At 35.0% G+C, this 22,167-nt stretch overlaps 1 protein-coding gene across 2 annotated transcripts in view; it reads left to right on the top strand.

Annotated features, from left to right (window-relative positions):
* LOC145978289 (sodium-independent sulfate anion transporter-like) overlaps positions 1-22,167 on the top strand; it is a 79,302-nt gene that overhangs the window by 16,741 nt on the left and 40,394 nt on the right. Inside the window, exon 1 of one of the 2 annotated variants that reach the window (XM_083110818.1) lies at positions 18,260-18,446. The exons of the other annotated variant lie outside the window; for it this stretch is intronic. The gene's annotated coding sequence lies outside the window, so the exon portion shown is untranslated. Of the gene's footprint in view, positions 1-18,259; positions 18,447-22,167 lie in introns of those variants that run through there. 2 annotated transcript variants of the gene reach the window in all.

Raw genomic sequence — 22,167 nt, 5'->3', positions numbered from 1 at the left:
CATTTCGACTATTTACCTTTATACGAGGCCAAATTTTTAGTGTAACGAAAATAATTGTGTGTCTATAAAGACTGAAATTCCTTTACCATGGGTCCATAATTGGACTCTTAACAACATTGTTCCTTTTTTTTTAAAAAAAAAATATATATATACCCATTTATCAATATATTGACAATTCACAGGACAAGACGAAGTTCACAGACGACTGACTATATGGACCATAGGTCCACTTGCTACACTTTTTTTCTATGCTAGAAGAATAACTTAGCCTTATAGCCTTTTTCAAGGTATTTTTTAAGTATTACTGGTTTTTTGGGTGCATCAACACTTGGGTTATTTCCATTTGGTTTATTATAGGAGGCTACAATCACTATCTGAACACTGAAATTCTTTGATTGAAACTAAAAGCTTAGGCTGTAACTAGGGACTTAGTATGTGTATCGACAATTTATAGGACAACACAAACCTTACAAAGGACTATAGGTGACGTAGGACCACACGCCAGAGCTTTGTTAATCTGCAAGAAGCATTTACAGCTAATATTACGAGGAAATGAGGTTGATTTTTACTGTTTCACAAGAATGCTATTTTTTATACATCCAATATTTCCTTCTTCAAGTAACTACATGTACCAGAAGCACTTACAGGCCAACTCTAACTAGACTTCGATTTATTCTATATCAGGTGCTAAATTTATAAAGAACTGTGATGTGTATATTTCTGAGGAAGTACGCAAAAGCAGATTACCCGATTAAAGTATCTGAAAAACAGATTTTTCTATGCAAGTATATTTTTATTGACTGGATTATGTAACAGATCAAACAGGAAGACTGCAAAATTCATTAAATGTAGTTCTATAGTATAGGTGGTTTCAGAGATATAAAAAGAACAAATATAAGATTTCGCTTTTTTTTGCTTCTGAGGCTAATCGCGACGCTAAGGGTAAATGGCGAGGAAATATAACGGAGGAGAAACAGTCCCAAAAGTTATGGGCTGCATGTAAGTTAATACCACAGAGATATTACAGTAGGTGTAGGTTCTACCACCAGAACTTTTCTATCATAATAATACTGGTTATGGTGTACTGTTAGCTAAAGATGCTGATATTTGAGAAACTTAAAAGATTATTTGAAAAATTTTAGATAAATAATAATCTGTTAGACTGTAAACATATTTTATATCCATTCTGCAAAAGATCCGATGACAAAATTTAAAAATTGTTATCGCCCAGACAGGGACTCGAACCCTAGACAGATAGGTTAAAAGCCTAACGCTATACCAACTAAGCTATCTGGGCACAAGGCATTCTTTTCTTGAAAAGTTAGTTATGTTAAGAAATATATTGAAACACTTGAGAACACTCTTGCTCTGGTTCGACAGAGAAGGAGACAACATTTCCAAATTTTTACAGACTGGGTGTATTTTTCCACTATAGAGGCCTTCACTATATGTAATTCGAAACGCTAAAGTTCAGCTAGCTTCCAATTGTGTTTCGCGAGATTAACAAGTTACAATTATATCCAGTTAGAGACAAATAAAGCTAAAACTCTCAGATTTACTGTACTAGCCAAGTTTTAGTAACATTTTTCTTCACTATAGTACTAATACCAAAGAAATAGGTATATTTTATTTATAATTTGACAAAATGTACTAGTATTTAATTCACAAAGTTAGGTAAAAAACAGTATTTGTTAAAAATATTGTTACTGCCTTCAAATTTTATGTTATTTAGCCACTAACAACTGGTTTACACTGTTTGGTATCCTTTAAATAGGAAAAGAAGGAATTATTTGTTTAGTATTTTTACTACTTTATATTTATTTTAGAAAACAATTCTACAGTTTAACTTAATTTTAACAAATTGTTACTAATTTATATATCAAAGTTATGTTATTTAGAGTGTATGAAGGCGTATAAAGTTAATATTTGTATTTATCAGTTCAACTAACAATTATATTTTACACACAAAAGATAATGTTTACAGTTAAATTACTTGAATCAGAGAATAATATTTTACAGTAATTGATTCATTCAGCACTAGTCAGTACTTTTATGCATCAGAAAGTTTTCTTAATTTTCTATTACGCATGCTATTTTGGGCTATTCTTAAAATGTATTTCTAGGGCAAACTGGTTTAATTTTCTGCTTATAATGCAAAGTTGACATAGTTTTCGCACAATGCTTTGTACATTTGTTATATTCTCTACTTACAATCCAAATATTATGCTTATTTAATGTATAACTAACTAACTCTCTAGTCTTCTTAAACCCGAATGTTCATGGCTGCAGCAACTCATGCCTTTCATCTGTCCCTGTCCTGAGCAAGATCTATATACTCCTTTCCTTTCCTACCAATTTCCTTTAGGTCCATCTCTACATTATCCCTCCATCTTTGTTTTGGTCTTCCTATTGGTCTTTTACCATCAGGTTTCCCAACAAGAATCCTGTATACTCTTTTTCCTCTCCCATTCGTACCACATGATCTACACACCTAAGTCTTCTTGATTTAATCATTCGAATACTATCTGGACATGAATACAAATTATGTACTTCTAAATTATGTAATCTTCTCCACTCATCTGTCTCCTCATCTGTTTTAGGCCCAAGTATTTTCCTAAGGATTTTATTTTCAAATATTCTCAATTTATGTTCCTTTTTCAATGTAAGGGACCAAGTTTATTTACTGTATTTAACTTTTATTTTTTTGTAATTAACAAAAATTAAAAGCTTATACTGTAGTTATTATATCTTTTTCTATCAGCTTATTTTGAAATTAATATTATTAGATATAGTCTTTGATTTATAACTATATTGCTTTTTTTATCAATTTATCTAAGAGTACACACAGACAAACACATCTGTTCACACTTTTATGTACATAGATATGCCTTTCTTCAATATTTTAGTATGAAGATTGCACTTTAGCTATTTAAGCAAGTGTAGGAAAGGTAGGATTTCTGAGAATTTCTTGCAGGATTTTGTTGTCCAAGTATAGATGAGAACTGAGCTGGAAGACTGCTTTGAACCTTTTCATGAGAGTTTGCATGTGAACTGTATGCAAATTGAGCACTATTGACTGTGCATGCTTCTAAGTTTTGCTGTTATTTTACATCAACTCTGTGAGACTGTAGTAAGTTTTCCCTCTTCAAGTAGTTTTTATTGATTGTATTTGTATATGTTTTGGGGGACTTAGCAGTTTTATGTTATGAGGCAGTTTGTTGTAGAATATTTTTACCTGATTGTTTTGAGATATTGAGTGTCTGCTGTTTTACTTGTAATTATTTTCCTTCTTGTGTTGTGCATTTGACTGTATTTTGTCCAAGTTCGTAGTATTTAGAATAATAATTGTTGTTGATTTGTAGATGAAGGGAGTAATAATCCTTTGCAAGATGCCCTATACTTGTCTGAACATTATTTTTAGTGTTCACTTTTGAAGCCTTAGTATTCTGGTAGTAATTAATCTGTAATGTAGGCATTTTTCTGATAAATTAGACTCACTTAGTTGATTCAACACATAGAAGTTGCATGATGGTTTACTGCTGATGATGCTAATTTGCTCTTCTTATGTACTACGTACGATGTAGCTTATTTGAGTAATTGGAATTTTGTACTGAACATAGGATTGCTTGTCTATTTTATTCCTATGTTGTTGAGTTTCTCCATATATGCCTTGGAAGAATCTAGATATATTGTGTTTGAAGTTTTATGTTTCTCTAAGGTTTCAGCTATGTAGTTTCTAACTCTGCTATCGGTGTGACTATTGATTTCTCTTTCTGAATGCCATGTTGGTTTCTGTTTATTCTTTTTTGCTTGCTTTTTTTTCAGATCTTTTATTTTTTACATATTCTCTTTACATAAAAATATTCAAAGTAAATTGTTAAAGTCAAAGTGTTAAAATTAATTTTTTCAAAGTTAAAGTTTTAAAAGTACAATTTTTTAAAATTAAAAGTTATAATAGTACATTTTTGGTAAGTTGATAGTATTGTTTGTTAGTAGTTTGTTTTGTTGTTAAAGTAAAATATGTTAGTTAATGTAAAATTAAAGTAATTAAAATTTAAAAATTGTGGAATTATTATAAAATAGCATTCAAAATATCAAAATAGTTAAGCCATAACAAATACAAAACAAACAAACAAATAAAGATCTAAAAAAAAAGCAAGCAAAAAAGAATAAACAGAAACCAACATGGCATTCAGAAAGAGAAATCAATAGTCACACCGATAGCAGAGTTAGAAACTACATAGCTGAAACCTTAGAGAAACATAAAACTTCAAACACAATATATCTAGATTCTTCCAAGGCATATATGGAGAAACTCAACAACATAGGAATAAAATAGACAAGCAATCCTATGTTCAGTACAAAATTCCAATTACTCAAATAAGCTACATCGTACGTAGTACATAAGAAGAGCAAATTAGCATCATCAGCAGTAAACCATCATGCAACTTCTATGTGTTGAATCAACTAAGTGAGTCTAATTTATCAGAAAAATGCCTACATTACAGATTAATTACTACCAGAATACTAAGGCTTCAAAAGTGAACACTAAAAATAATGTTCAGACAAGTATAGGGCATCTTGCAAAGGATTATTACTCCCTGCATCTACAAATCAACAACAATTATTCTAAATACTACGAACTTGGACAAAATACAGTCAAATGCACAACACAAGAAGGAAAATAATTACAAGTAAAACAGCAGACACTCAATATCTCAAAACAATCAGGTAAAAATATTCTACAACAAACTGCCTCATAACATAAAACTGCTAAGTCCCCAAAACATATACAAATACAATCAATAAAAACTACTTGAAGAGGGAAAACTTACTACAGTCTCACAGAGTTGATGTAAAATAACAGCAAAACTTAGAAGCATGCACAGTCAATAGTGCTCAATTTGCATACAGTTCACATGCAAACTCTCATGAAAAGGTTCAAAGCAGTCTTCCAGCTCAGTTCTCATCTATACTTGGACAACAAAATCCTGCAAGAAATTCTCAGAAATCCTACCTTTCCTACACTTGCTTAAATAGCTAAAGTGCAATCTTCATACTAAAATATTGAAGAAAGGCATATCTATGTACATAAAAGTGTGAACAGATGTGTTTGTCTGTGTGTACTCTTAGATAAATTGATAAAAAAAGCAATATAGTTATAAATCAAAGACTATATCTAATAATATTAATTTCAAAATAAGCTGATAGAAAAAGATATAATAACTACAGTATAAGCTTTTAATTTTTGTTAATTACAAAAAAATAAAAGTTAAATACAGTAAATAAACTTGGTCCCTTACATTGAAAAAGGAACATAAATTGAGAATATTTGAAAATAAAATCCTTAGGAAAATACTTGGGCCTAAAACAGATGAGGAGACAGATGAGTGGAGAAGATTACATAATTTAGAAGTACATAATTTGTATTCATGTCCAGATAGTATTCGAATGATTAAATCAAGAAGACTTAGGTGTGTAGATCATGTGGTACGAATGGGAGAGGAAAAAGAGTATACAGGATTCTTGTTGGGAAACCTGATGGTAAAAGACCAATAGGAAGACCAAAACAAAGATGGAGGGATAATGTAGAGATGGACCTAAAGGAAATTGGTAGGAAAGGAAAGGAGTATATAGATCTTGCTCAGGACAGGGACAGATGAAAGGCATGAGTTGCTGCAGCCATGAACATTCGGGTTTAAGAAGACTAGAGAGTTAGTTAGTTATACATTAAATAAGCATAATATTTGGATTGTAAGTAGAGAATATAACAAATGTACAAAGCATTGTGCGAAAACTATGTCAACTTTGCATTATAAGCAGAAAATTAAACCAGTTTGCCCTAGAAATACATTTTAAGAATAGCCCAAAATAGCATGCGTAATAGAAAATTAAGAAAACTTTCTGATGCATAAAAGTACTGACTAGTGCTGAATGAATCAATTACTGTAAAATATTATTCTCTGATTCAAGTAATTTAACTGTAAACATTATCTTTTGTGTGTAAAATATAATTGTTAGTTGAACTGATAAATACAAATATTAACTTTATACGCCTTCATACACTCTAAATAACATAACTTTGATATATAAATTAGTAACAATTTGTTAAAATTAAGTTAAACTGTAGAATTGTTTTCTAAAATAAATATAAAGTAGTAAAAATACTAAACAAATAATTCCTTCTTTTCCTATTTAAAGGATACCAAACAGTGTAAACCAGTTGTTAGTGGCTAAATAACATAAAATTTGAAGGCAGTAACAATATTTTTAACAAATACTGTTTTTTACCTAACTTTGTGAATTAAATACTAGTACATTTTGTCAAATTATAAATAAAATATACCTATTTCTTTGGTATTAGTACTATAGTGAAGAAAAATGTTACTAAAACTTGGCTAGTACAGTAAATCTGAGAGTTTTAGCTTTATTTGTCTCTAACTGGATATAATTGTAACTTGTTAATCTCGCGAAACACAATTGGAAGCTAGCTGAACTTTAGCGTTTCGAATTACATATAGTGAAGGCCTCTATAGTGGAAAAATACACCCAGTCTGTAAAAATTTGGAAATGTTGTCTCCTTCTCTGTCGAACCAGAGCAAGAGTGTTCTCAAGTGTTTCAATATATTTCTTAACATAACTAACTTTTCAAGAAAAGAATGCCTTGTGCCCAGATAGCTTAGTTGGTATAGCGTTAGGCTTTTAACCTATCTGTCTAGGGTTCGAGTCCCTGTCTGGGCGATAACAATTTTTAAATTTTGTCATCGGATCTTTTGCAGAATGGATATAAAATATGTTTACAGTCTAACAGATTATTATTTATCTAAAATTTTTCAAATAATCTTTTAAGTTTCTCAAATATCAGCATCTTTAGCTAACAGTACACCATAACCAGTATTATTATGATAGAAAAGTTCTGGTGGTAGAACCTACACCTACTGTAATATCTCTGTGGTATTAACTTACATGCAGCCCATAACTTTTGGGACTGTTTCTCCTCCGTTATATTTCCTCGCCATTTACCCTTAGCGTCGCGATTAGCCTCAGAAGCAAAAAAAAGCGAAATCTTATATTTGTTCTTTTTATATCTCTGAAACCACCTATACTATAGAACTACATTTAATGAATTTTGCAGTCTTCCTATTTGATCTGTTACATAATCCAGTCAATAAAAATATACTTGCATAGAAAAATCTGTTTTTCAGATACTTTAATCGGGTAATCTGCTTTTGCGTACTTCCTCAGAAATATACACATCACAGTTCTTTATAAATTTAGCACCTGATATAGAATAAATCGAAGTCTAGTTAGAGTTGGCCTGTAAGTGCTTCTGGTACATGTAGTTACTTGAAGAAGGAAATATTGGATGTATAAAAAATAGCATTCTTGTGAAACAGTAAAAATCAACCTCATTTCCTCGTAATATTAGCTGTAAATGCTTCTTGCAGATTAACAAAGCTCTGGCGTGTGGTCCTACGTCACCTATAGTCCTTTGTAAGGTTTGTGTTGTCCTATAAATTGTCGATATACATACTAAGTCCCTAGTTACAGCCTAAGCTTTTAGTTTCAATCAAAGAATTTCAGTGTTCAGATAGTGATTGTAGCCTCCTATAATAAACCAAATGGAAATAACCCAAGTGTTGATGCACCCAAAAAACCAGTAATACTTAAAAAATACCTTGAAAAAGGCTATAAGGCTAAGTTATTCTTCTAGCATAGAAAAAAAGTGTAGCAAGTGGACCTATGGTCCATATAGTCAGTCGTCTGTGAACTTCGTCTTGTCCTGTGAATTGTCAATATATTGATAAATGGGTATATATATATTTTTTTTTTTAAAAAAAAGGAACAATGTTGTTAAGAGTCCAATTATGGACCCATGGTAAAGGAATTTCAGTCTTTATAGACACACAATTATTTTCGTTACACTAAAAATTTGGCCTCGTATAAAGGTAAATAGTCGAAATGATAAACATTTCGTGTACTTTATCCAGTAAGCCTTAGCTAGAAATACAATAACAGCGTTACAGACATAAAAATTAAGCAAGCTTTGATATTCTAGTGGCACATAATAAATATAAAATATCCTTTAAAATACTCTGACAAATAGTTGTGGGTTATCTAAGATCAAAATTTTCAAGCCCTCTATCCAGCATAAATAGGCTCTAGAATTCACTAAGCCTCAAAATAATATTGGGTACATAAAATAAAAAGCAGATGGAGAGTGATGCTGATCGCATCATCTCCAAACAGCAAAAACAAAAGTATATGGATGGAGCCCTACCTGATATATTTAGAAAACTTTACCTAGTATAAAAGTAACAAAATACTCAGCAAACTCTAAAATAAATAAACTTTCCTACGTAGCAGGCGTAACCTGACCTAAATAAATACATACAGAAATACAGAACCAAAAATAGCAAAGTGGAAATCAGTAAACCCTAATAATAATAATAATAATAATATATTCTGTGGCTTACATTTTAGCTAAAAGTACTTTTTCTTTAGTGTTTTTGAGAGGATTTAAATAAATACTAAACTCTTAGTTAAAAATTTGTAAATGTATATATAATACAAAACAAAATAAATAAAAATTAATACATACCCTGCAAAAAATCAGTAAAAAAGTTGAAAACATCTCCTTGTGCATCCAAAATATAATTGAAAACTTTCTTGAATTGACGAAACACACTTCGTGTGTACAAAATTTAATTAAAAACACATTTAAAATGTGTTATTTGAGTAAACTTAGAGAATAATCCTGTAAACTTGGAAAATATATCTGTGTGTGTGTGTGTGTGTGTGTGTGTGTGTGTGTGTGTGTGTGTCAAAAATGTAATAAAAAAACACGTTCAAATCGTGTTATTTGAGTAAATATTAGGCTAAACTTGTGAAATAAACAGATAAAAATTGAAAACTCACACTTTGTGTGTCGAAAATATAACTAAAAGTCTTTCCTGAACAGATAGAATTGTGTTATTTGAGTAAAAAATAGGCATAAACTTGTAAATAATAAATTAAAAGTTGAAAAAATCTCTTTGTAAATACAAAATATCCTGAATAGATGAAATTGTGTTATTTGAGTAATAATAAGCCTAATAAACAAATAGACGTTGAGAACACACACTTAGTGTGTCGAAAATTTAACTGAAAGTATTTCCTGAATAGTATAAATAGTGTTATTTTGGTAGAAATAAGCCTAAACTTGTGAAATAAACAGATAGAAGTTAAGAACAATGTCTTTGTGAGTCCAAAATTTAATAAAAAATGTTGCCTGAATAGTACAAATAGTGTTATTTTGGTAAAAAATTAATATAAAGTTGTAAAATAATAAGTTAAAAGTTGAAAAAATGTCTTTGTGAGTCCAAAATTTAATAAAAAATGTTGCCTGAATAGTACAAATAATGTTATTTTTGGTAAAAAATTAACATAAAGTTGTAAAATAATAAGTTAAAAGTTAAAAAATGTCTGTGAGTCCAAAATTTAATAAAAAATGTTGCCTGAATAGTACAAATAGTGTTATTTTGGTAAAAAAATTAATATAAAGTTGTAAAATAATAAATTAAAAGTTGAAAATTGTCTTTGCGAGTCCAAGATTTAATAAAAAATGTTGCCTGAATAGTATAAATAGTGTTATTTTGGTAAAAAATTAACATAAAATTGTAAAATAATAAGTTAAAAGTTGAAAAAATGTCTTTGCGAGTCCAAGATTTAATAAAAAATGTTGCCTGAATAGTATAAATAGTGTTATTTTGGTAAAAATACATAAAAACTTGTAAAAGATTTGACATAAAGTCAAAGTTCGGTAAAAAAAATAAGCTCAATATTATGTTAAATAGCACACAGTAACATAAATTTACTACCTAAATCAATAATCAATGGGTCCTGGGTTCATTACCCCGTGATAAAAGCAAATAGTGAAAACTGTAGGCCCAGTCCCTGATAGGTCTCCCTTCTTCCTAGTACATATAATAAACCCTTACGCTTCGTTCTCCTTGTTCAAAGTAAAGTTCTCGCTCCAATCTAATTGGGTATCCAAAAACCTCGCTAAAGCGTCCTGTGCCTTAGGGCAACCCTGAGCGGAATATTAATTGGCGGCGGAAACCGGTTCTACAAGCGACGCATGGCTTCAGAGATTTGGCCCTTGCTGCGCATTCTCAGACATCCTTTGTTGTCTGGTTGAATCCCTCCCCTGCCCTACAGTATTGCATATCTTTCCCCTGTTATTGCGTACTGGTTAACCTTGGAAAAACCGGTTCTGAAAATCTACCGACGCGTTCTCTGATTGGTCAATTGGGTTCGTTCTTTGTTCTGACGTTGTGACGTCATTTGACCTTGAACGCACACTCCCCAAATTCCTTTCTCCTCTACCTGCGCGGAATATTAATTCATTCTCTCTGTCTGGCATCAGAGCGGAGTCGAGATTCGGAGACAGTATTCTGTCTAGCGTGTGAAACCACCGTGTTTCATAACATAATAACATACATTATTACATAGTACTAATTATTACCGTTGCATATCGCGGGTTCGAGTACCGAGACCGTCTTCTTTCGTACCATTACCACCGTTCAAAGCGGATCATAAACCATAAACTCTTATTTTCAATACTATAAACATTAATATTATCGATTGATACATTACATACTTTGCAGTAATGAATATAAAACCATATGCATAGCGTTTAGTACCTTTAATTACCTTCTATATTCATATTTTTCATAAAATAAATAATTATATATTCATATAAAGTTATAAACATGCAAATACATAAATGTAAAGTATTCTAAGTACTTGCAAATGAATTCTAAGTACATACAAATTAATTAAAACCCGTGCAAATTAGTTCTAAGTACGTGCAAATTAATTGCGAATATTAAATAGCGATTGACGTTAGCTCATTTACCTACTACTTAGCTTTTTTATTTTTTCATCCCAGACTTCTGGTAGAAAAATTTCGCCTTAACAATTTCTCCACACTGTTCATCGCGACAAATGCACAACTACAGCACACAACTACCGAAAAAGCTACACTTTTGCATGGAAAACGAAGAAACAACAAGTGTCAACACTATCGTCTTCCGATCCGGTCATTTTATTGCTTCGGGGTTGCCAGACAATTTTGCCAAATTTTCAGAAATGTGTAGTTCACAGGTTCCTGTAGCGGCTCTTGGCAAGTTTAGATGACGAGTTTCTAATTTATTTAACATCCGACTTGAAAAGAAATTGGACAACTTTGTCACATTATCAGGATTTTTTTCAAACGTGCTAATCAAAACATGTAATTAAATCTACATGATGTACTCCACATCATTGTGATCCAAATGTACTTTCCACTAAAATCAGAAAAAAAATTACAACGCATATCTACGATAATTTTGCGTGTAAAAAGAATCTACAGCCGACTTCCGTGGCAAGCATACCGCATTACAAAGCCAGGGCTCCTGAGTTCGAATCCCGGCATGGGTATGTGCGTTCTTTGTGTGTGCCCTTCCATCAATTTCATTATATCATCACTCATCCTCATCCTCGGGATTACCGAAAAGTAGCAGAAAGTGACGGTAAATAACAAAAATCAAGTAAGAGTCTGTACTTTTTCAGCTACCGATATTTTCTTCCTAATTGGAAATTGCGTAATTTATTGCTCTACTTTGATGTCATAAGTGAATAAGATTATGGAATACAGAATGATTTTTCTCAACGGTTGGTAATTTTCTATCTTCTGTTAACTTCATTGCTTCAGGCAACTCTTCATTGTTTACCGTTCTCCGGAGAGAGCGCCAGTTTCGCCTAGGGGGTGGGTTTCGGACGACAAACCCCCCGTCCTCCCTTGGACAGATCCCGCGCGTGTTATTCCCTCAGTTCCCTCGCCTCTTGCCCTTTCGCGACCGCGCCTGAGAATGCTCTACGTCTCGTAAAGTGGGAGGACGGCGCACCGCCAGATTTCTCTCCAAGTTGCGTATTCCCCCGCAAACTTCGCAATTGTTGCGGAAGAATGAATACAAAACTGACTAACCAACGATCTATAAGCAATGGAATATTTGCAATTCAGACAATGTAAAAGCTAATATATAAATGTTAACCTTTTGCCACCCAAGCGTCTCGAACGAGATACCCAAAAGTAACCCTCACGGAACCAAGCGTCTCGATCGAGACGCTGTGTCAAGGTCGTAGTTTTTACGTTATAACTTTTCTATTTTTGGCTAGAATTTCGATTTTATTTTTTTATATTGTTCCTAACACATGTATTTAACAGAAATAGTTTTTTGCATTTTTTTGCCTTCATGAAAATGGAGGGGGAAAGGCGGGAAAAGGGACTTCTCTTTTGCGTCTCTTTTCAAGGTCAATTTTTTGCCGACAAAGGAAGACCGGCTTTGTTGTTCTAGAGCAATGCTTTTCACTCCCTCCTGCTAAGTGCATTCGAAGGAAGCTTGTTTATCAGTATCCGATGTCAAAATGAAAGTTTTCCGTGAGGGCGCAAGCAGGGGGGGAGGGGGAGGGGGAAGACTGGTTGTTGAATCTGCGTTGTGAGAATGGAATTTCGAAGCGCGCTGAAGGAAACCTTTGTTTTTTTTTAGCACAAGTGTCCACAAGTAGCAATAGGGGTTACCCAGCATTGTCTAAAAATAGAATTTCAAGCAGCTGCAAGAATTGGTGCTCATTTTTTACTACGTTCTAGCTTTTCGTCCGTGAATGTTGTGCGTAGGTGTCGTTTTGTGCCCAAGTGCGAGGACATTTTTTGGGTGAAGTGACAATTTTTTAAAATAATTTTTGGGGGCTCCCTTCCCCCTCCATATATACACCAAATTTGCATAAATTTTTCATTTTGTGCATTTTGACATTTTTTCGGGGCGGGGGGGGGGGGGGCGTGGAGAAACACCATTTTTTTAAGAAAAGTATTTTTGAGGGGATTTCCCCCTTCCCCCCTCCATATGTACGCCGAATGTGCATAAATTATGTATCGTCTGAATCTGTGATTCATTCTGCGTACAACGGTATATCTTTCATATCTCTAGGGCATTTAGTTTCTGAGCTATAGTCATTTCAAGGTACCGCTGCATTTTGAAGCTTGATTCAGTGGCCATTCCTTTTGGGGGTACAACTCAAGTTACATTGGTCATACGACAATGATGCAAATATTTTTCTGTTTCTTACATGCCAGCGATAATTTCTATGTGCATTTTGTACTTTTCATATCCTTTTCTCGGGGGGGGGGGGGGGGCGAAACCCCATTTTTAAAAAAGTATTTTCAGGGGATTTCCCCCCTTTCCCCCTCCATGTATACGCCGCATGTGCATAAATTATATATCGTCTGAATCTGTGATTCATTCTGCGTACAACGGTATATCTTTCATATCTCTAGGGCATTTAGTTTCTGAGCTATAGTCATTTCAAGGTACCGCTGCATTTTGAAGCTTGATTCAGTGGCCATTCCTTTTGGGGGTACAACTCAAGTTACATTGGTCATACGACAATGATGCAAATATTTTTCTGTTTCTTACATGCCAGCGATAATTTCTATGTGCATTTTGTACTTTTCATATCCTTTTCTCGGGGGGGGGGCGAAACCCCATTTTTAAAAAAGTATTTTCAGGGGATTTCCCCCCTTTCCCCCTCCATGTATACGCCGCATGTGCATAAATTATATATCGTCTGAATCTGTGATTCATTCTGCGTACAACGGTATATCTTTTATATCTCTAGGGCATTTAGTTTCTGAGCTATAGTCATTTCAAGGTACCGCTGCATTTTGAAGCTTGAATCAGTGGCGTGCCGACCATTCCTTTTGGGGCTACAACTCAAGTTACATTGGTCATATGATAATAATGCAAATATTTTTGTGTTCCTTACATGTCAGCGATCATTTCCATGTGCATGTCGACACTGTCATGTACTTTTTTCTTGGGGGGAGGGTGGGGGAACCAAATTTCTTTTTCCGAAATTTTGGAATTTTGAGAGTTAGCCCCTCTCCCTCGCCACATATACGCCGAATTTTCAAAAATTTCATATAGTCTGAATCTCTGGTTCATTCCGCGTACAACGGTATATCACTCATCTCTCTAGGGCAATTATCCTCCGATCTACTCATTTAATTGAAACTCTGCATTTTGCTCAAAATCGGCTCGGGCAATAGAGGCTTACATGTGAAAAAGGCCTTGGGCGGCAAAAGGTTAAAGTAATGTTTGTTCACTTGTGGTTACACACGGCAGTGCGGCGTCCTAATCTTCATTATGAGCGACCGCCGCTGGAAAGGACCATAACCTCTCCGCCAGTTCCTCGCCTTTGAAAGTGTTCGATATCCGGTGGAAATACATAGTGGTTTGGATCCCACTTTAAACTTTTGGTCCAGTCTCGATTAGCCAGGGACGGCGCCAAAAATTTTCGACCGGGTGGGCAGAAGCTCCTTATTGATAGATTAGGGTGGGCAGCATAAATGTAAGACCATGTATGTGTACGTATGTATCCCCCTCTCTCTTACACTCCCGATTTTCCTCTTACTTCTTTTTCCTTTCCTTGTTTTCCTCTTTATTCTTTTCTAATCTATTCTCGCATCTTGTTCCATTTCCTTTCGTTTTGTCTTTGATGGACACAAGGAAGTGTTTACACATGCGCAGCCATACCCCAGCCATACATTCTAATGTATGCATGTTAATACAGTGAAATAAATTTGAATTAGATTTAAGCTTGTGTTGCAAATACAAGGCACATACTTGATTTTATGTATTCGGCGACAGTGATAGAAAGTGCGATGGTAGACAATCGTGAAGTTTCTCGTAATTTAAATGCATGTTCCTGAGCATAGTATTTTCATCGTTTGAGTTTTTAACTGAAAGAGTTTTCTTACTCCTTGGGGGCCACTTTTCTTAGCTTACAAGGTTTGTACAACTGAGAAATCTATCTGAATGTTTGTAGTTGCGGCGATTGGGTGCCAACATTTGAGGGGCAAGGACAATATACTTTTTCTTGGTAGAAAAGGCTTAGCATAAAAAGGCCATAGTGCAGGGGCAAAAAATGGCAAAATTTGGCGTGGGAACCGCATCCCCCACTTCCCGGTTCTCCTAATCGCCGTCACTGAATGTTTGGATTAAAATGAACGTCTTATTAGGAATGATTTAAAACACACACGGAAATCAAATTCTTTGTTCATTGTCCATGAAGTATTCCTAGGCTAATGAAAGGCTATTTTGACAGAATATCACTCACAAACAAATAAGATCGAAAAATCTGTTCAGAATTGAAGAGATGATTAGCTAAGTTGTTATTCATTTTCTGAACTGTCATGTTACTAATGCGGGAGAAGCAATACACGTATGTTTGGTTACATGAACATATTTTTTGAGGTAACAAAATGATTTAGGACACAAGGAATTCATCGAAGTTGATCACCGTGCCAGTAATAATTCATCTATTTTTCATAATGACTTGGGTTGCATGGCGTGACCATTTCGAACACACTAGAATGTCAACCTCTATCCTGTGCAGCACACCCTGGAAACGAGTCCCTGGTGCTTGGAACCACTGTCAAAGTAATAATTTATGAGGGTTTGTATTTTGAGTGTCAGCTTGTGTTTGTTTTCGGCCCTTTGTAACTTAATCTAATCACCATTGAACCTTATCGTCGTCATTATCAAAATTAGCAGAAAAATGACTTAACCTTTTAAACAGCCAATGGGTCATATATGACCCATGGTGCGGATTACAACATTCAGGTGCTTTTAGGACCTTCATACTTGTATGTGAGGTTGTAAACGCTGACAGATGTTGAGACAAGACATTGAAATGTCATGTGGAAGAAAACCCACCCCTCCCCCTTTCTCTAATATGCAAATTAGCTATTTGTAGCCAAAATGCAAATTGTACATATTGCTTCATATTTCAGCTTGTATGAGAACTAGAACTTGAAACAAGTTTCGCTTTGTTGCAAAAGGTCTACTCTTTGAAAACAATGCAAATGTTTGCGCCCTTTTTCCAAAATAACGGAAGAAGAGGGTGCGAACGGCAGATTTTTCTTTCATTGAAATTTTGGGACTTGGCCCCTCCCAACCCCGTTTTTCTCACTTGGGCTTTCTGAATTGTACACGGTCGCGTGCTCTGATGTTTTTGCTTTCAAACAAAAGTTATCCGAAGTAGATTGCTCAAATAGTATCCGAGATATAACGTTTTTCTGAAATAAGTGTAAAAATTTAAAAATCGCGTGCAAAGGCCGCGCCGAGAGAGGGGTTACTTTCGAAAACCGGCTCGGCTGTTTAAAGGTTAAATATAACAAATCAACCACAACTTACTGTTCCAAAAATGGAGTTGCATTAGTTCATACCTCTTAGAAAGTTGAGATGGTAGTTTCAATTGCACAGCGTTTCATTAGTGGATCAATTCAAGGCAGCTAATTCCGTGAACAATGATGTTGTTTTCCCAAAGTCTCAAATATTTGCCTCAGGCAATCACCCTCCTAAAATGGACGCACCTTCTGTGGTGATAAAATGCCACGTTTGGTGCGAGTTCTTTCTGTATATTTTTCCCCAAAGGCATAACGCTGTCGCATTATAATGAAGACGTCCTGTGTTCGACCCCCCCCTCCTCTGGTGGAAGCACAATGCACACTGGTTCCACGTTAAACTGTAGGTTTAGTCCCGATTAGCCTATCTGAGCATAAAAGTGGATTTAAAAACAAACTAATAAAATCGTCATCTGGATATTTCGTGACATAACTTTTTTTCTTTACTTCAGCTGCATCTACAGATTCTGTTGCCATTTTCGGCTGATTCATGTGGCAAAATGTATGTATGGAACGAGGATTTCTAAATAGGATAAGCCACTCATTAGCAATTGAATAATTCTGTAGCTTTTTCCATACATAACGGGTTTATTAAAATGTATTCACTGCAGTATTGTAGTGATTATTGTGATTCCTTCTTATTAGTAAAATGAATATAAAGTTGATATTTCGCATACCATATTGATATTTCAAGATAAGAAGTATATAAAAATTGTAATGAAATAAAAAAAGGGACACTTCTGGAATTTTAATGCAGAGCTAATTAAAACTATATTATACTCTCTAGGTTTATGGCTTCAGCAACAGAAGCCTTCCATCTGTCCCTATTCGGGGCAAGATCAATCCAATCTTTTCGATCCTTGCCGATTTCTTTTAGGTCCATCTCAACGTTATCCCTCCATCCTCGTCTTGGCCTTCCTACTGGTCTCTTACCATCAGGTTTCCCAACAAGAATCCTGTAAACTATTTTTTTCCTCTGCCATTCGTGTCACATGGTCTGCCCATCTAAGTCCTCTTGATTAAATTATTCTAATAATAATAATTAAAGAGTCAAAATAATGTATTGTGTTGCCGGTGGAAGTAACGCTAAGATGATGATTTTATTTGTTTATTTAGAGATTATTTTAACCATACCCAGGCCGGGATTTATATACTTATGTGGAGGCCCGGAGCTGCAGTCCTCAAGTTCGACCTAAATTCTGATATAATCTTGATCATACCCTGCATAATTTTGAGCCTCCTAAGCCTACTAACTGCTTTTAATCATGGAAGTATTCATTTGATCACAGTTTTTGTTTCAATAGCTCTAGTATTTATTTTCACTATCTAATGACAAAATTGGCTTTTTATGGGATGATAATATGTGAATATTTCTAGCATAGATAATATTCACAAGTAAAATATACATGTTATGAACACCAGAATACACTTATTTATCGAATCATTCATATATCTCCAAGTATATGTACTTATTGAATTTGATTGGGTGGGCAATCGGGTGGGCACAGGAATTTTTGGGTGGGCGCTTGCCCACCCGTGCCCACCCCTGGCGCCGTCCCTGCGATTAGCTTATCTCTACATAAAGTGGACTTGACTCACCTTTGAAAGCTGAAGTGCAACGTCAACTAATGAACGTTTTCTGACGTGTCGATAACATAAACTGTTGTAGCATGCGTTGCGTGTAGAGCTGAATTCTGGAACGCTGTTGTGTTTACATAATACTGTAGTGCAGCTGTTCATGTGTGGGTCTTCCTTTCCGCACAACAATTTTGCTACCTTGTGTTCTGACGTCAGATGAGGAATGCGTACGAGGTTAGGTTAGGCCAGTTAGGTTAGGTTCTATTAGCATAAATACAATGAAAAATTATTATTTAGGCTAAGAGAACGAACCTAGCTAGCCTAACCTGGCAATGTAGGCATCTAGCCTAAAATTTAAAACATTTCTCCCGTGACGTCGGTACAACATTGCTCAAGTGTTGTGCAATAAGTGAGACCCATGTGGGTGGTCCGTGAAAGTGATGTGATAGAAGATACTCTTGCATTCGTAGATAAAGGCGACAATCGTTATCAATTGTGCCCTTTCCAGTTACGATTGTTTTTTTTATCTGTAAACACGTTACAAGAAAACTAGGAAAATCCCTAAGCTGAAAGCGACCTTGTAATGTACGCAGGAATATAGGTAAGTTAAAAAATGAAAACAACGTTTACGAATCAACAGGTGTCAGGCACGTATTTCGAAATTCATTTAGGGGTGGGTCCGAACAAAATAATAATAATACTGTTTAAATTAAAACAATTATATTTAATTAATTATATTAATTATAATATTCAAATTAATTGTTATATTGTTATTACATGAATAATTAAAAAGCCGGTATAAGGATAGTGATGTAACAACACGGTCGGCAAGATTTGAAAAAAATATATGCCGTGGCAAGGAAATTAATGTCATATAGATAGAGTATTGAATATTTATTTAATATCAAAAAAGGATAGGTAACAGTTTCATGCATCGGAGACACATTTCTTCAATTTTACACAAGAAACTACTTACGGAAATGAGTTTCTCCAAGGTTTACAACCTCCGTCGATATATATTCTTCCTAAAACTTCATCCTACAATGCAGCAGAACAATAAATAATCACTTTTCATGTAATAATATTGCGCATTTTGTAAAAATCGACAACATCATGCCGTTGTTTCCAAGATGTACCTGCAGATGGCTCTAGCGTCGGAAGTCACGCGATCTCGCTAGTGGAATAAGGGTTTCCAAACGCGCGTTTCTTTTCGAGAAACGCGAGGTTTTTTTTCTTCGAGAAACGCGCGGTTTTTTTTCGAGAAAGGAAAATGGTTTTTCGATGAATTTAGGGGTGAAATGGGTGCTAATGGAACCTAACCTAACAGGCCTAACCTAACCTCGTGTGAATGGTTCGTGGGGCTACCCGTGGATGGTTTTTGGGGCTAACGTCAATGGTTTGTGGGGCTACCCATGGATGGTTTTTGGGGCTAACGTCAATGGTTTGTGGCGCTACCCGTGGATGGTTTTTGGGGCTAACGTCAATGGTTTGTGGGGCTACCCGTGCATGGTTTTTGATCCCCGGTTTTTTACAACTTTCATGCACATTAGAGTTGGAAACATTGATATTCGAAAACAAAAGAAGCGTTACAATTCGCAATGCAAGCGATATCGACGTGCTTTCCGTAGCATTAAGGAAAATGGTTTATTTTAGCAGAAAAAGTGTTTGTTTTTGTGCAAAAAGCATATTGGCACCTTCCACTATGTTCCGCAATACATAATTGGTAAGTACAAACCATGAGAAAGACAAAATATCCGATTTAAATGTGTCTCCGATGCATGAAACTGTTACCAAAGGATATCCTATGTTAGATCCTGTTGACAAGAAGTAAAGTTCCTGGTAATATTTTATGCATATTATTATCAGTAGTAATAAATCTTGCATAAATCTTGGTAAATGTTTACTATCCTTCGGACACCTATAACTTCTGAGTTTCATCAATTTTTGACATTTGTACTTACCTATCTCCTTCGGGGATAATTTTTTAACGTGTATTCAGGTTTTTTTGATCATTTTTTTTTAAAAAAAGTGTTTTTGCAACTGAAGAACATACATTTCCGCAAATGGTTTGTGGGGCTATGCGAGAATGGTGTGTGGGGCTACGCATATTTTTTTTTAAACCAATTTTTAACTATTGTAACCTATTGTGACCCTACCTAACCTAACCTTACCGGAAATGGTTCGTGGGGCTATGTATGAATGGTTCGTGGAGCTATGCGTCAATGGTTGAATTTCCGCCATGAAACATTCCCACATCACACAAAACACCTTCCAGATGTTAGACAATACTACAGGAACTTATTACGGTAAGTAGTTTCTTCTGTAGAAATGAAGAAATCTGTCCGAAGGATAGTAAACTAGTACCGTCTTTCCAAACGTGCCTTTTTTTTTATGAGAATTTTTTTTAACTATGCTTACCTAACCTAACCTTGCCGGAAATGGTCCATAGGGCTACCATGAATGGTTTTTGGGGCTATCCGTCAATGGTTTGTGATGACATAATGAACACGAAAGTAGGTATTTTTCGGTTAAGAAGGTAGAAACACTGCATGCCCACTCCAAATCGACAAGCACGATGCGCAATGATCCACAGCTGTGCGCGCCATATTGTATGTTCCGCAACGGAAGAAAGGAACCAAAAAAATTATTCGTACTGTGAAAAATCGATGTTATTTTCGTGTAAGAAGCATAATGGCACCTTCAACTATGTTCCACAATACACAATTCGTAAGTACGAACCATGATAAACACAAAATATCCGATTGTAATGTGTCTCTGATATAACGAACTGTTACCCCACAAATATTTGAAGCATATGGTTCGGAAGTTTGACCCATATGCTAACTAACTAACTAACTCTCTAGCCTTCTTAAACCCGAAGGTTCATGGCTGCAGCAACACAGGCCTTCCATCTGTTCCTATCTTGATCAAGATCTATATACTCTTTTCCATCCCTACTGATTTCCTTTAGGTCCATCTCAACGTTGTCCATCCATCTTCATCTTGGCCTTCCTACAGGTCTCTTACCATCAGGTTTCCCAACAAGAATCCTGTGAACTCCTCTTTCCTCTCCCCATTCATGCCACATGCACATCATATTATTATTATTATTTTTTTTAAAAAAAATAACTTTGTAAGTAGACACATGAAGCAAAGAAAGATACACATCACTCATCCGTTGATTATACTTAAAGCTTTTTTTTTTTTTTTTACACACCTTCATAAATTCACATGTAATTGTGACATATTTTCAGAGTTTGTTGCCTTTTAATTAAGGGTTCCGTGTTCAATACCTGGTTGTACATTAGGTTCTCCCTATTGATCAGCTCCCTTGCACTTTAGGGCCTTGTCAGTGAATAATTTGTCTTATAATAGTATATTGGGTAAATTTCTCGTATCGGACAATCTGAAATTTGCTAGTTCATTTAATTTGAATATTCGTACTTACATATTCTGCATTGAGAAACATTGCTGAAGGTGGCATTTCGCTTATTTCACAGAAATAAGCTCTCTTTGCGACATATCAAGTAAGTTTTCTTAATTTCTTTTTGCCTTCGGTAACACGCAAAAAGGCAGTCCCAGTTTCACTACCGTACTCGGCATGCAGTGTTTCCGCCCCACTGCACCCAAAAATACCTACGTAGCCCCACAAACCATTGACGCATAGCCCCACGAACCATTTCCTTTAAGGTTTGGTTAGGTAGGGTCACATTTAGGTTACAATAGTTAAAAATTGGTTTAGAAAAAAATATGCGTAGCCCCACACACCATTCTCGCATAGCCCCACAAACCATTTGCAGAAGCGTACCTTCTTCAGTTACAAAAACACGTGTTTGGAAACACTGACCTTGATTACGTCATCACACACAGGCTACATCCACCTGGAAGTAAATGGATGCTAGAGCTTTCGTGCGTCAATCACACATTTATATTGAAAAATAGATGATTTACCGGCAAAATTCAATGAACGATTTGAGAAAACACTTTCCCGAAGTTCCACAAGTATAAAGAAACTGCATTCGGTAAGTAATTTCTCCTGTAAATTTGAAGAAATCTGTTTGTCCGATACGAGAAATTTACCGTACATTGTCACTTTAGTAGGTTTTGTACATTTTTAATGATGTCCTTTATAATTAACCCTCCATCTGTACATCTGTGTTTCTTGGAAGCTGTACCATCAATATATTTCTGCAAGCATGCACAATAGATGATGTATGCCACTGTTGCCTGTGGAAGAACCCACAGGGTCTGTCAGACCCTGGTGTACAGAGTAAGTTACAATACTTTGTGTACTGAAATCTACATTTCTATTGTTTAATATT

Source organism: Lepisma saccharinum, chromosome 24, assembly GCF_977018435.1.
Source record: "Lepisma saccharinum chromosome 24, izLepSacc3.1, whole genome shotgun sequence".
Classification (NCBI taxonomy): Eukaryota; Metazoa; Arthropoda; class Insecta; order Zygentoma; family Lepismatidae; genus Lepisma; species Lepisma saccharinum.
Note: the sequence above shows the minus strand (reverse complement) of the source record. Positions and strands in the feature narration are given on the sequence as shown.